Below are 13780 nucleotides of genomic sequence, written 5' to 3' on the forward strand. Positions count from 1 at the left end.
TAGTTAGCAGCAGTGCTGGAAAGCTCTGATTTTAAAAGCCTGCAGCAGGAAGTAGATAGCAAAACCATACGGGAGAAAAACAGAGAGAGAGAGAGAGAGAGAGAGAGAGAGAGAGAGAGAGAGGCTAAGGAGTGAAGGGGCAAAAATTGTGTTGCATATTATTCATCTACTTTATTTGCAGCCCGCCTTCCTCACAGAGACTCAAGACAGAGGATGAGACATCCAAGAAGCAATGCAATGGGAGGAGGTTTACAAAAGTTTGAAACAGAACAAAAATTCATAGACATGAAATGTCAAAGTGCAGAAAACTGTATCACCAAAGTAGAAAGCAATGCAGAAAGAGCAGGGTGATGCATACGTCAAAGAGATAATACATGCAGGGATATTTACTTTTTTAAACTTTTTACTCAGATAGGAGGGAAGTATTGTAGGGAAGGGGTCTCAGATGCTTCGCTAATGAGTTAGGGACCAGAGACTTCACTACGATGTTGCCTTACATATCATCTGTTGCTTTAAATATGTACTCCTATGTACTACCTGTGCTTTACATTGTCTGATGTCAGTCCTAGAATTGCTTATGTTCTGTTCCAGCAATTTTTCAACTCTGTATTAGATCCTTGCTAATGCTATGTCTTTGTACAATCCTGTGACATTGTTTATGGACATGTCCTTGACACTGTACGGAAATGTCCTTGCTACTGATTGTACTGATCTCACACTATGTAATCCGTCTGGAGTCTCAGTGAGAAAGGTGGACTATAAACAAACAAACAAACAAACAAACAAACAATAAATAAATAAATAAAAAGTAAGTAAGTAAGTAAATAAATACACAGCCCTGTTCCTCTTATAAAAGCACCTTTCTGAACTATTCCATTATAGTACAGCACTACTACCATGACAGAGAGGCTTTCCTGAACAATTCTGTTTTACGTCATTTGCAAAATGACAGAGGCGTGGGAGCCTTCCTCATCTCCTCGGGCGGGCTGTTCCAAAAGTCCAGGGCCACAAAAGAAAATACATCTGTGTGGGCAGTTGTTGCTCTCACCCATTTGTAGGGTGGCATCTTTAAAAGGCTTGAGTTAGTGATTTACGATGTATTGTCGAAGGCTTTCACGGCCGGAGAACGATGGTTGTTGTGGGTTTTCCGGGCTGTATTGCCGTGGTCTTGGCATTGTAGTTCCTGATGTTTCGCCAGCAGCTGTGGCTGGCATCTTCAGAGGTGTAGGAACTACAATGCCAAGACCACGGCAATACAGCCCGGAAAACCCACAACAACCATTAGTGATTTACTTCTGTGCCCAATTTGTGAATCATTATAAAAGTTTTTATCACTCTAACTTGCATATTGGGGTGTCTCACTTGCCATCAGTTTAATAACTTCTGTATTCTCTTATCCAAAAAACAGAGGAATTCATATCTAGAACTGGACTCCAAGAACTGCTCGTGCAGAACTGCAGTAGAATTTGCAGTGAAATGAAGCAACTCGTCCTCCAGACCTGGGCCCAGAAAATCCTTCATGACCTTGGCTTTCAAATTACTCCAAAACAAAATTTGGATGCACCCAATAGAGCCACAGCTGGTGTCATGGGCATTCCTGGCTGGAATACTCTCTTTCCAGTAACAGCTTTCTGCTTCCCTTGCAGAAAATTTATGAAGGGAAGAGAAAAGGAGGCTGTAATTACAGTTTTCAGTTTCAATAACTGGAATAAAGGCTCCCACATTTCTGTAACTCTGCAAACTGTGTAAAACAGAGTTGTTTGGGAGCAGGGGCATAGACTTCCCAATTTCTGGGGGGGGGGGCTGGGGCTGGGCTGGTCCTTAAAAGAAGCGGGGGGGGGGGGTCCAGTGACATCATAGGGAGGAGCCAATGACACCACAGGGAGGGGCTTCCATTGCCACCATCTATGGAAGCGGGGCCATGAAGGATTTAGGGAGGGGCTCCCCACAAATTTAGGGGGACTCAGGCACCCATGATCATTACCTGCTTGAAAATCGAAAAAGGATTGGAAAATGTTTTCATAAAAATTTTCTCTTGCATTGTTTGGCGCATATATTGTTGCTAGTGTGTAAATCTTGCCTTCCAGGAGCCTGATTTTCAGAATCATGGATCTTCCGTGAGAGTCTCTGAATTCTTCTCTAGCATTTCTTTGTAAATTGTTCATATAAACTGCAACTCCTTTTAAAAGTCATACATTCTTAATAAACACAGAAATACATAAGGGCAAAAAACAGGAACGAAGCCCCAAAGAATCATAGAAATTGTAACATGATAAATAGGAGGGGTGGACAGTCCTGTGCTTCATCTGCCATTATAACTGAGTCCCTCACATGAGTTTGTCATTGCTTGCTCCCCAAATTCAAGGGGGCTTGAGCCCCTCAGCCCCCATGTAGTTCACTGGTTGTGCGGGGGGGGGGGGCTCAGCCCCTCCTGGCCAAATCCGGGGGGGGGCTTGAGCCCCTCAGCCCCCCTCCCCGTAGTTTATACCTATGTTTGGGAGGACATTTTTATAAAGGTAACGGGGCAATGGAGAATCAACTGTAGGCCGCTGTGTGTTATCCATTGTATATCTATTGTGCTCTTACTTGATTGTTTTCTACTTTTTTCATTCCATTTTCTGCATAGCTTGACATGTGCTGAAACAAAACACAAACTGCCACAACATGTTAAACAACATGACCAGATTTCCTCCCATTTTTCCTGTGTTTTTTCGATATTGCAATCCTGATGCCATTTGGATTGGCAAGGTAAATCAGTACTTTTTAAACAAGAGAGCAGAATAGCATATAGTTTGCTATATCTTCAATATTTACATCAAAAGTAATTTCTGTAAGACTCCAATCGTTTAAAATTATTCACAGGTGGCACTTGACGCCTAAAAGATTGTCTACAATGTCATCCTCTTGCTCTCCCCTGTGTTGGAAGGGTTGTAATGAGGTAGGATCCTTCTCTCATTGTTGGTAGGGTTGTTCACGGATAGCCACATTTTGGAAAGAAATATTGGAAGTAATAAAACAGATAACGAATTACGATATTCCATTATCACCTTCAATTATATTTCTAGACCAATGGAATATTCCACAGATCCCAAAAGCTATCAGGAATCTTATAGCAATATTTTTAGTTGCAGCGAAATCAGCGATAGCTTCAGTCTGGAATCTGAAGAAAGTGCCAACTAAAGAGATGTGGCTCTCTAAGATATGGGACCATTTCATCCTGGATAAAATTAATGATAATATTCTCAATGCTGAACGCTTTCCCGCCAGTTCCAATTTCTATGAGAAATGGTTCCCTTTTCTTGAATTTATAGACATGCACGATTTACATCCCAAAATAAGAATTGCTCAGACGTTGACTCAGTTTTCTGATATTTGGTAATATTATGTATGCTTTGTTTAAAAGTTGTTGTAATGTTCATATTCTTCAAAACTTGTAAACTATTGTTGATTAGTAGTTGTGTTACAGTTAATGTTCATTGTTGATTTCTATTTGTTGTATGTTATAAAGCTTAATTAAAAAGTAAATTAATTTAAAAAAAAACATGGAAACTATCCACTAGGTGCATACTTAGAGCAATAGACAGTATGCAGTAGTATAGTCTACAGTCCCGATCCGTTTACCAACACACCTTTCTGAACCATTTCTTCACAGCACAGTCCTATGACCTATGTAAAAAAGCCCTCCTGAATAATTCTTTTTCACACAGAACGCAGAAAGCCAGGACAGGGGGAGCCATCCTGAGCTCCTCAGGCAGCCCATTCCATATGTGGAATCTGATCCATTTTTCACTTTCCTAATTTTTGTGAGCTTAGTCCTATTGCATTGTTGTATATGCAAGTTAGCAGACTTATGCAAGGTAATAGATCTCTCATGCTATTTGATTACATTTTACACCATATAATCTGCCTTGAGCCACAGAATCAGAGGGTTGGAAGGGACCGCTATGGTCATCTAGTCCAGCCTCCTGCACAATGCAGGAAATTCGCAACTACTTCCCCCACATCCCAACTGACCCCCACTCCATGCCCAGAAGATGGCAAAACACCACCAGGATCCCTATCCGAACTGGCCTGGGGGAAATGGCTCCCTGACCCCAAGGTTTAGCATCAGCATTACCCTGGGCCTGTAAGAAGGGGCCATGAGAACTAAGCACTGATGCAACCCCCTTCCTGCCCTCCCTCGCATGATCTGCCCAGGTTCACGGAAGCAGCATTGTTGTCAGAGGGCCATCTAGCCTCTGCTTAAAGAAGGCGAGCCCACCACCTCCCGAGGAAGCCTGTTCCACTGAGGGACTGCTCTAAATGCCAGGGAGTTCTTCCTAATGTTTAGATGAAAACTCTTTTGATTTAATTTCAACCCGTTGGTTCTGGTCTGACCTTCTGGGGCAGCGGAAAACAACTCCGCACCATTCTCTAAATGGCAGCCCTCCAAGTCTTGGTGAGAAAGGCAGACTGTAAATAAAATAAATAAGCCATGACAAGCTGCCCTCTACTGTACTCATTTCCCCCCCTAACAAAAATGTTCCGGGCGAGTGACATGCAACTTGACCCATTTAATCATTTAGAAAAATCAGCATGATGTGGTGAGTGCCCTCTCACTGCGCTCGTTTGACCCCTAATGAAAACTTTCTGGCTGCAGGCCTGTCCTTGCAGATGAGAAATTGGGATGGCCACCTGGCCAAAGCCTCCCAGAGGTTTCCCCGCTGACCACTGGCCTCCTCCAGGCAAGACCACCTCCAGTTCCAGCTATTCTCCCACATCCTTGTGGGTCCACCTGGCTTTGGCTATTCCTTTCTGCCTCGTCAAGAGCGCCACGTTTCCCCAGAACAAGGATCATGCCGGCCAGATGCACCGACCCTGGGCTGGCCTGGCTGAGCTTCTCGGTGCCAAAGGCGCTCCTGCCTCTTCCTAACACATGGAATATTTCACTGTTTACAAGATGACCTGCTGTCCCCCCACCCCCACCCCTCGCCCCAGGAAAAGAGCCTGCAAATATTTGCACATTGACTGCATCAAAACTATTGATTGCGCCATGGCCAGAACACAAAGCTAAAGGCAAGTCAGAATGAATACTGGACTTCTCAACCCCACCATACTGGTGTCTATCCAGCTACTTCCGTTACCTGATTACATGGGTAGCCTACCTTTCCCCATAGATTTAGAACTGGCAATCCGATCAGAAAACATGCAAAAACTTTCTGCTGTGGGCAGCGATCCAACATAAAAAGGTATGAAACATTGTCTCAGGGGTCGGAAGGCCAGGCTGCCCTTGAAGCCAGGGCCACACGCCCACCAGCCAGGAGGGTGGGCAACAGGCATCGCCCGTTGCCAGATTCGCAGCTGGATGCCGTTGCCTATGCTGGAGAGCCAGCCACGCCCGCCTGAGTCTCTGGCTCCCAGGCAGTGGTATATATTGCTACATACAATGAATTGAGGCCCAGGTGCAGAGCGCGCCTGAGAATAACAAGGATGTCTAACTGCATAGAAGCTGGAGATGTTATTCAAGGATGGAGGTATATTGGCGAAGGGCCAAAAGGTACTCCTGTGTATGGGAAACATATGTAACCACTGATTTTTATGGACAAGTTTTAAGGACTTTGTTAAGACAAAATGTAACAAGAATGAACTAACAATTTTTATATATTTCAAGAAGATGTTTTAAATAGGGATAACTTTGTCTGGTAATTAGATAATTAGTTAGCCAAGAACATGCGCCCTTTGAAGCTGGTCAGTGGGTTATTGCTAGGAGATGGTTCTGAAAGCCAGTAAATATGAGATGCCGGATTTATCGGGAGCGCCTTCCGAGGAGGGACTCCTTGCCTGTGACTTGCTTATCTTCAGGTAAGATACCTTTTTGGACTTGTGTAATTGCTCTCCTTTAACGATCAGCGTAGAAGTTATAATGGGTGGCATGATTTTCTGTTGAGTGAGCCAATATTGAGGGCTGAATAATCATGTTTTATTGATAAAGGCTTAGAATGAAAGCAGAGAGTCTGTGAAAGTATTACTTGTGTACTATACGCAGTAATGAACGTAAAAGATTATTTGTGGTGGGCTTCTTGCCAGGAATTAAATGATTCGATAGAGGAAAGCTAACTAGATGCTTACGGCTTCTTAAGTGCACGCCTGTATCTGGATCAGGCTGAATAGTGATCCGGACAACGGCACATCTCTTGATAACTGATGCAGGTTGTTTGCCCTGGGTCTGGTGCTTTTGGGAAGCCTTTTCCCCTGTTTCTACACAGCATCCTGGTGCATGTGTGCGCCTCCTGGAGTTTTCCCAGCTCTTCCCCCTTTTCCAAAACCTGTTTTGCTGTTTTGGGGGAAATCCCAGCAAAGGCTTGATGGCTGCCACATGGGTGAGAAATTTGGGGGTTTCCCACTCCCACCCACACGGTAGCCATTTCCCATGCCCCTATGCCTTCAGGGGCCGCCCCCTGCCAAATTTTTGAAAATTATTTGTTGAATATTGTTACAACATTATAACGGCCTGTGTACCAGGTTCCGGCAAATCCCGACTTTCATTTTTAAAAAGCAAATCCTTAGCCCCTTTTCATTACAGAGAGAGGCCTTTCCTCTTATATCTCTGCATCAGAAGGGACAAGAGACTTGCGTCTGTGTTTAAATGGAAGCTTATAATTCAGAGAACCTGAACCACAGATGTTATGGCATTATAACATTTTTTAAAAACTGGAAAAGCCCTTGTGCCATAGGGGGTGGGAGGGAGAAGGAATGGCCACTGCCAGGGAAGGGACTGGGGCAGGAAACTGTGGGGCAACCTGCCGTCTAGGAGCCCCACTGCCTCTACGTTGTGTCAGTAGCCATGGAGCAACAGGAAACCCACAAACCTGTTGCTGTGTGCAAAACACCCTCCTCGCCCCCTTTTCATGAGCAAACCTGCCCAAAGTGACTTACACACGTCTAACACACAAGCTGTAAGTCACACACACCATCCCGCAAGCACACCAGTGAGTGAGTACAGGTGGAGTGTTCCTGGGTTATGTTCCAGGACGTCCCCACGTAAAGCACGCGACAGTAGTCCAGCCTGCAGGAACATCCACGGGAGAGAGAGCCCCAGGCTGCGGCGACGAGGGACGCTTTTGAGCAGCTGCAGCTGCAGGGACCTCGGCCACCCCTGGCCCAAGGCAGCCATCCAGCCACCCAACTACCAATCACTTATTAAGAAGAGTTTTCATGCTTAGCATTATTTCTCGAGAAAGGGGTGGTTTTGCTAAATGCCTTCCACTGCCCCCATCCCAGGTGGGCAAGCCCCCCCCCCCGCCCCGCTCCTTGTTCACAGCTCCCCTGCCTGCCTGCCCCATAGCTCCTTAGCCCCTCCCAGCCCCACTCACAAGGCCTGGACACTTGCTAATGGCTCAGATGGGGGGGGGGCGCAAACCAGTCCTTGCCAGCCGCTCCTCACAGTGGAGGGGGCTGGTCAGAGTGACCAGCAAGCTAGTCTGAGAGGATCTGGGCGGGCACATTTTGGGGAGGAGGAGGGAGGGGCAGGGAGCAGGCAGGCAGTTGGTGCTGGAGCTGCTCTGGGGATGGCGGCAGCAGGAGATCCGCTTGTGGGGCGCAAACCAGCCCTCACTCAGCACCTGCCCCGTACCGGGGGTGCCAGAGGCTGGTGCCACTCCTGTCGGTGCCCAGGCTCCCCCACCTGCAGGCCCCGACCACTGACCCAAGGACAGCCTGGCAAAGCGGCCCATGCTCTCAGGGCATTGGATGCAATCTGCCCCTGCCTCAGTGTGACAGACCCTCCCCAGGGCCCTGCCTCGGAAGAGAGTGCCGCTGCCACTGCCGCGCGGCGCTCTCTGGGCTGCTGCTGTCTCCGTTGCACTTCTGGGCCAGGATTAGAGACCGACAAACCCCCCCCCCGGCCAAAGTGGCTGCGAGCCCAAGCTTCTTAGAGCAGCAATCTGGGCTAAGCGGCCCTTTGCAGGCCAAGGACGCTTGCAGGGATTACGGGCTGGCAACCAGCCATGGGGGGGGGGGGGGCGGACAAGGCCCAGGCTGCGCTGCTACCCCCCCCCAACACACACACACACACACACACCTGGGCACGCTGGCCTCAGCTGGAGCCTTTCGCAGGGTCAGGAAGTGTGGGGGGGGGCAGCTCCCGTGGGTCGGGTGCTGCCATGAGGAAGACAGGACCACCGGATGGTGTGGAGCTGCGGCCCCCAGAGCAGACACGCACAGGCTGCGATTCACGTGGAGAAGCACAGGACTCCCAGTTCCCAGAGAGGGCCCTGCCATGGGTTCAAGAAACTGCCTGGGGCTGAGGGGAGGAGGGGCCCTCAAGCACCTCTGCGGGGGGGGGGGCTGCGTTCGGTGTGCGGAGCAAGAAGTGGCGCGGGTTCGCAGGAGAGGCTTCTTTGGGGCAAAGCTTTCACCCACATACTCCAGACCTGGGAAAGACTACCAATGCTTGCAAGAAATCTTTCTGGGACCCGGGAGATGCACCAGGCCGGGACAGAGCAGTTTTGGGTGGGTTCAGGGATGGAGCTCATTGTTAGAAACATAAGAGGTAGAAAGGGCCCAAGGTTCATCTACTCCACCCCCCTGCACAACGCAGGGAATTCACAGATATCCCCCCTCACCTATGCCCAGAGGAAGGCAAAGATCCTGCAGCATCCCTGGCCAATCTGCCCTGAAGGAAAATTCCTTCCTGACCCCAAAGGGGCAATCGGCATTACCCTGGGCATATAAGAAAGGGCCACGAGGGCCAAGCACCAGGTCATCCCTTCCTGCCCTCCCTCTCCGGATCTGTGTACATTCATGTTGAGTTATAGAATCAGCATTGCTGTCAGAGGGCCCTCTAGCTTCTGCTTGCAAACCTCCAAAGAAGGAGAGCCCACCACCTCCCGAGGAAGCCTGTTCCACTGAGGGGCCGCTCTGACCGTCAGGAAGTTCTTCCTAATGTTTAGCTGAAAACTCTTCTGCTCTAATTTTAACGCTTTGTTTCTACTCCAGCCTTCTGAGGCAGTAGAAGACAACTCTGCACCATCCTCTATGTGGCAGCCCTTCAAGTACTTGAAGATGGTTATCATATCCCCTCTCAGTCGCCTCCTCCTCTCCCGGCTAAACATTCCCAGCTCCTTCAATCTTTCTTCATAGGACTTGGTCTCCAGACCCCTCATAGAATCCTAGGGTTGGAAGGTACCTCTACGGTCATCTAGTCCAACCCCCTGCACAATGCAGGAAATGCACAACTACCTCTCCCCCACACCCTCCCAGTGACCCCTGCTCCATGCCCAGAAGATGACACAAAACTAACAAGGGCAACCCTAGTGCAAATTAGCAAAGACAACAAGCCAGGGCTACGGTATAGTCAATAATTGGAGTATAATCTATTATTCACAGTACAAAGTGCAAAAGTGCTATAAATACATACATGAATTATAAGCCAATTTATACAAAAGCAATCACAAGTGCATAGATACAGGTAAGTAGCAAGTATATAATTGTGCAAAATGTCACTGTCCGGAACAAATCTTATCAATTAAAGTGCAAATGCCAAAAAAGTCAAGGAAGAATCGGTAGGTGGGAGCTTGTGCCAAAGGGATATTAGCAGTCCATAGAATCAAAGTATATATAGAAGAAAACGCCGACGGGGACTTGCAGGCAAATAACATTAACCCGTTTCGTGAGGATCACCCCTCACTTCCTCCTGGGCGTGTAGCAATTCGGACTGTACACACTGTGAAGGAAAATTAACAATAAACAAACATACATTCAATTTTAATAAATATTTAAAACATTTTAAATATTTAAAATATTTACCTTTATGGGTACACGTCCGTGAATTGCGTGTCGGAGGAACGGTGGGAGAATCTGTGGTGCTATTTTCATACTGTGAGTCTGTGGTTTGCTGTTTTAAATATTTATTAAAATTGAATGTATGTTTGTTTATTGTTAATTTTCCTTCACAGTGTGTACAGTCCGAATTGCTACACGCCCAGGAGGAAGTGAGGGGTGATCCTCACGAAACGGGTTAATGTTATTTGCCTGCAAGTCCCCGTCGGCGTTTTCTTCTATATATACTTTGATTCTATGGACTGCTAATATCCCTTTGGCACAAGCTCCCACCTACCGATTCTTCCTTGACTTTTTTGGCATTTGCACTTTGATAAGATTTGTTCCAGACAGTGACATTTTGCACAATTATATACTTGCTACTTACCTGTATCTATGCACTTGTGATTGCTTTTGTATAAATTGGCTTATAATTCATGTATGTATTTATAGCACTTTTGCACTTTGTACTGTGAATAATAGATTATACTCCAATTATTGACTATACCGTAGCCCTGGCTTGTTGTTTTTCCATGCCCAGAAGATGGCAAAACACCATCAGGATCCCTAGTCAAACTGGTCTGGGGAAAATTGCTTCCTGACCCCAAGGCGGTGATTGGCCGTACCCTGGGCCTGTAGGAAGGGGCCACGAAAACGAAGCACTGATGTAGCCCTTCCTGCCCTCCCTCTCATGACCTGTCCAGGTTCACGGAATCAGCATTGCTGTCAGAAAGCCATCGAGCCTCTGCTTAAAATCCTCTAAAGAACGAGAGCCCACCACCTACCTTTAGCATATGATCTACTAAAACCCCTAGATCCTTTTCACATCTACTACTGCCAAGACACATCTCCCCCATCCTATAATTATGCCTTTGATTTTTCCTTTCTAAATGCAGAACTGTTGAATTTCATTTTCTTCATTTTAGTCCAGTTTTCTAGCCTGCCAAGAGCCCCTTGAATCTTGCTTCTGGCTGCTTCTGTGTTTGTGACCCCTCCCAATTTAGTATCATCTGCAAATTGAATGAGCACCCCCTCTGTGCCTTCATCCACGTCATTTACAAAGATGTTGAACAGCATAGGGCCCAGGGCTCATCCCGGAGGCACTCCGCTTGTCGCTCCTCTCCAAGAGGATGGGGAACCATTTACAAGCACTCTTTGGGTGTGATCTGCCACCAGGTACACATCCACATAACAGTCATAGGATCCATTCTACAACTTGTCAACAAGAATATCATTTGGAACCTTATCAAAACCCTGACTGAAATCAAGATAAAACTATGTCCACAGCATTCCCCTGATCCAACAAAGTAGTAACTCTTTCAAAAAAGGAGATAAGGTTAGTCTGACATGACTTGTTCTTGAGGAGCCCAGGCTGACTCTTAGTAATCACAGCCGTCTTTTCTAAATGCTCAAGGACCGAATGTTTGATTACTTGTTCCAAGATCTTTCCAGGTATGGATGTCAAGCTGACAGGTCAAGCTGACAGGTCAAGCTGACATTGTTACCTGGCTCCAACTTTTTCCCCTTCGTGAAGATTGGGACAACATTTGCTCACTTCCAGTCTTCTGACATGTCACCTTCTGTCTGTCTTCTGACATGTCACTCCAGCAATTCTCAAAGATGATAGACAGAGGCGCAGCAATTACACCAGCAATTTCCTTGAGTACCCTAGGGTGAAATTCATCTGGTCCCGAGGATGTGATTTAATTTAAAGAAGCCAGGTGTTTACGTACCACCCTGATGTCTATCCTAGGCTGCAATTCCATTTCTTCCTCACGTGTTCCCTTTTTGCCAGGGTGAGCTCAGTTCACCTTGCAAGTGAATACCGAGTGAATACCGAGGGGGAATTCAGCAGTTCTACCGTCTTACTACCTGTTAAAATCGCACTTTCCTCACCTTGCAGTGGGCCTAACACTTCCTTATCCTTTTTCCTGCTCCAAACATAACCAAGGAACCCTTTTTGTTGTGTTTAGCCTCTCTCGCTAGCCTAAGCTCATATTGAGCTTTATTAGCCTTTCTAAAACTCTCTCTGCAAGCAGCGGAAAGCTGTTTATATTCATCTTTGGTTATACAGCCCTCCTTCCAGTATATATGAATTTGGGGCACAACACAAACCCGCCTCTGTCCCATTGGCGCCCCAAAACAGAACCAAATGAGCCAGCACTTGGCCTATGCAGCTCTCCAGTGGACATGTGTGGTATTGCAGCTCTGAAAGATTAAATCACCCCAGACCGGAGTTTAGGGGTTAGGTTGACCAAAAATAACAATAGAATAGGAAATAAAAATAAATAGGAAATACAAAGGTCCACTATACATCCTGTACTGGGATATTTAAGGACACACCATATCGCCCTCTGGCCCACACCCAAAGGCACGCACCTCCAATACAAACCAGGCAAGAGGAGGAAAACAGATGCTCAGCATGGGTCCTAAACAAGTGGCAGCCGTCTTCCCACGCCCCCCTGCCCCCTGTGCTGGCTTGGGGCACCTCAAGGATTAACTAAATGTATCCAGGAGAAAGCTTTCATGAGTCAGAGGTACAGTTGCTAATTCCGGACTGGGAAATTCCTGGGATTTAGAGGCTGTGCCTGGGTAAGGCAGATTTTGAAGAGAGGGGGGAGCCAGCAGGGATGGAGTCCGGCACTGAGTCTGCCCCCCCATCTCCAAAACTGCCACTCCCCTTCAGAGAAACTGATCTCTGTCTCCTGAAGACCAGTGGCAATTGCAGGAGGACTCCAGGCCCCCTAAGGAGACTGGCAACCGTAGGCAGAGCGCACCGCCCTGTGCACCCGGGAAGGCCCATGGCCGTATATTAAAAGCTACAGGTAACAGCATTGAGGCAACAGGTAGTGTGTGTGTGTTACAAGGAGAGGTTAATTTAAAACAAGATCCAATCAAAGGAGTCTTCAAATCAGTCAGAACATGGGGTAGGGGAACCGCTCCCAACTGCTGACATACAAGGTAACATTAACAGAAAATCAGATCTAATCAAAGGAGGCACCTTGTGAAACATGATAAGCCACTGGGCGGCTATTGAATTTTGCAGCAGCTGAACAGCACAGCCAGAGACTGCAGCAAAAAGCCATCATGGCCCACGGCACACAGTGCCAGAGGCACGGCTAGCGGACTGCCAGGACGGCGGGATCTGCGTGCAGTGGCACCTTAGAGATCCACACGATTTTCAGAGTGTAAGCTTCCAAGAGTCACAGCTCCCTTCTTCAGACACGAGACTGCCAGAAAGCACATACGAGGGAGGGTACAAGCCGAAGAAGGGGTGGGGAGGAGGCCCCACAAACCCAGCAGCATGGAGTGCGCCGCGCCATTGCAGGGCCCTGGGCAGAGGAGACGGAAGCCACAAGGAAAGGCTGAACAACGCCCCCCCACCACGAGAGGGGCTGATTCAGACCCAGAGCAGAGGCCGGATGCAGCGGTCAGAGACGGGGCGTGATTCTCGCACTTTCTGACCGGATCTTTTCCTCTCTCCAGACTCTGCAATGAAAAGAAGAAGAATTCCTTTCTGGGGGGACTTAGTCCTGCCCAGCCCCTGCGGAGCCTAAAACCTGCATCAGAACTCCACCCCAGAAGCTTCGCCCCCTCTGAAAAGGGGTGCCAAAATGCGGCACTTCCAAGACTGTCCCAGAATGCCCTGGGTGGCTGTCTGGGTCCATTTAGTATCTGCCCTGGAGATGGTCCAGTATGTGGCGGGGGGGGGGCAGGCGTGTCCGGAGGCACTGCTGGCACAGGAGGCGGAGCAACCCCAGCCAGTGCATTTCACACCCCATGCTTAGTGTGGCAACGGTGCCCCTCCCTGCGGACACTGGACCTCAAGCCCCTGCCAGGCACTGGCTGCCCCAGAGCTTCCCGCAGTACTTCACCCTCCATCTGTCTCTTGGGAGCATCGGGCAGGCAGGTGCTGAGCCACGGTGAGGAGGGGCAGGGGCACGCGAACAGCAAGGCCCAGCCAGCAACTCAGTGCGAGGGA

Source organism: Eublepharis macularius, chromosome 9 (genome assembly GCF_028583425.1).
Source record: "Eublepharis macularius isolate TG4126 chromosome 9, MPM_Emac_v1.0, whole genome shotgun sequence".
NCBI classification, from domain to species: domain Eukaryota; kingdom Metazoa; phylum Chordata; class Lepidosauria; order Squamata; family Eublepharidae; genus Eublepharis; species Eublepharis macularius.